Below are 2,522 nucleotides of genomic sequence, written 5' to 3' on the forward strand. Positions count from 1 at the left end.
CTTCTTTCAATAGGCATGAAGATCAATGAGCAAAAAGATTGGGTGGCAGTCTAAATTGGATTATATATAGGGGAGATAAGAAAAACCGTCCAAAACTGCAAATTTTTCAAGTCAACATGAAATGAATCGTCCTGTACGATCGTGGATCATCCTGGACGATTTTACTTAAAGTGTCGGAAACGATCCTAATGAATATTGGTATGAACTATGTTCGTACACGATCATTGTCCCGTACGAACTAGTTCGTCTGGTACGAACAGTTATACCATAGGCCGGTTCCCAAATAACTGCATGGACGTAACCAATTTTGGTAACTCGGTTCACATCGTCCTGGGACGAACAGGACTTCGTCCGGATGAAATTTTTACTAAGTGCAACTCATCTTGGCACGATAATGAACTTCGTCTGAATAAAATTTTTACAGAGAAGAAATCGTCCTAGCATGATTATAGATTTCGTCTGAATGAAATTTTTACAGAGCCTAACTCGTTTTGGGATGAAAATAATTTCGTCCTAGACGATCAGGACTTAGAAAAATTTCCTCCAACTTCTGTTCGTTCCATTGCTCTTACGGGGAGAAAACTGACCTGATCGTCCCGTACGAACTATGTTCGTCCCGTACGATCAGTACAAATTTTGTAAGATCTCCTTAAGTATGTGTATGTTTTTATTCACTCAATTACAATCACTCTCTCTCAAATCAAAGAACAATTTAAAGCTTCAATTTTCAAAGAATTGTATGCTGAATTTGATTTGAAGTCTTCATAGTTTTGAGTTCAATTTTCCTGAAATGTTAGTACACACAAGAGCAAAAAAAAATATTCCAAAAAGTGTTAGAAGATAACTACACATAAAACAATAATATTTGGAATCATCAAAACTATACAAGTTACAAAAATATAAAATATATAAATAGCAACTCTCTTAACAATCTCCCCCTTTTTGATGATGGCAAAACAATTATTATTTGTAGGATTGCAAATTCTAAGAATCTCCTAAACTCCTCCTAAATTGATGAATTCATAAAAATAAGGAGGCATTGATTCAAAAATTATTTTTGTTTTTCAAAAATTTTATACAAAACAAAACAACAACATAATCACAAAAACAACATAAACGCAAATACTAACACAAGATACAAGACTCACAAGACACAAGACACAACACAAGATACAAGACTCACAACATACAATTCAATAAATAATTTCTCCACCTTTTTAACAACAGCTAAAAGTGAAGAAGAGAAAAACAACTTGAAATGTAAGCAGAGATATAAAAATCATTTGATAATATAATCTTAACAGTGATTGAAATAAGTTATGTAAGTAAAATTAAAACATTAGGCAAATCATAGAAATTCATATAATTTAAAAAGTGATATAACATAGATAAAAAAAAATTTATCAAAGACATGAGTCAGTTTAGACACTAAGATAGAGAAAATCATTGTAATAAGGATGAATGAAAAATTGTATATTTCAAATTTCAATATCAAGTATAAATGAACATAAGATCAATTTGAATTAAGAGATTAAAAGCGTTTGGAAAGAAATAACTACCACATGTGGCGCTTTGAGCATCTTTTTCATAGTTGTGGCACACTTTTATGCATCATTTTTACTTTGGGATTATTTGTTGCCTCTTTTTTACTTTGCGAACCTATGCGCATTCCTTTTGATTTTTTTTTATTGTACTTTTACTCAATTTGCAAGAGTAATTTTATTTTTTCCAAAAATAATAATCTAAAATTTCAAATCTCTCTAAGTGCATAAATAATGATTGATAAGTGAAATATAAAATAAGAAAACATCGTAATTGCAATAATAATATTAACAATAATATAGTCTAAAGAAGAGACGTGAAATTGAAAATTCTAATAATATCAAGTTATAAGTAAAACTTTAACTTAGAATAATTAGATTTTCTAATGAATTTAATTTTTCTTGCAATTCAGGTTATAGCACGATTAAGATTAAAAATCTGATGATTTACATAAAGTCTAACAAACATTTCAAAAGTAAATTCAAATCAAAATATAAGAACTTATATTGATATCATTTTAAATATTACAAGTATTCATCAAGATATTAATACAACAACTAAAATAAAGTAGAAATACATCAAACTACTAAAAACAAACAACAACTAACACATAAATAATAACATTACAAACACAAAACATAAAGTGCAATAATCACTCGGACGGTCCCTGATCTGGAGGAGGAGGAGGAGCAGTACCAAAGAGATTAAAGTATGTATTCAACATAAGTACATTGGTACTAATTTCATTCATTTGTCCCCTCAAATAACCCATGTTATGTTGATATTGAGCAGCCTGCTGTTGAAGATGAGTCTCAATTTGATCAAAGTGTTGATGAAAATGAGTCTTTAGCTGATCAAATCTTTAAACCAAATTATGATAATTTGGTTCATTTACAGGAGCAGGTGCACCTTCAGACTCTTCTTCTGTATCACTGATGACATATGCTTTTCCTAATTCCTCCTTGAAGATCGCTCTAAAT

Source organism: Dendrobium catenatum, unplaced genomic scaffold (assembly GCF_001605985.2).
Source record: "Dendrobium catenatum unplaced genomic scaffold, ASM160598v2 fragScaff_scaffold_692, whole genome shotgun sequence".
Classification (NCBI taxonomy): domain Eukaryota; kingdom Viridiplantae; phylum Streptophyta; class Magnoliopsida; order Asparagales; family Orchidaceae; genus Dendrobium; species Dendrobium catenatum.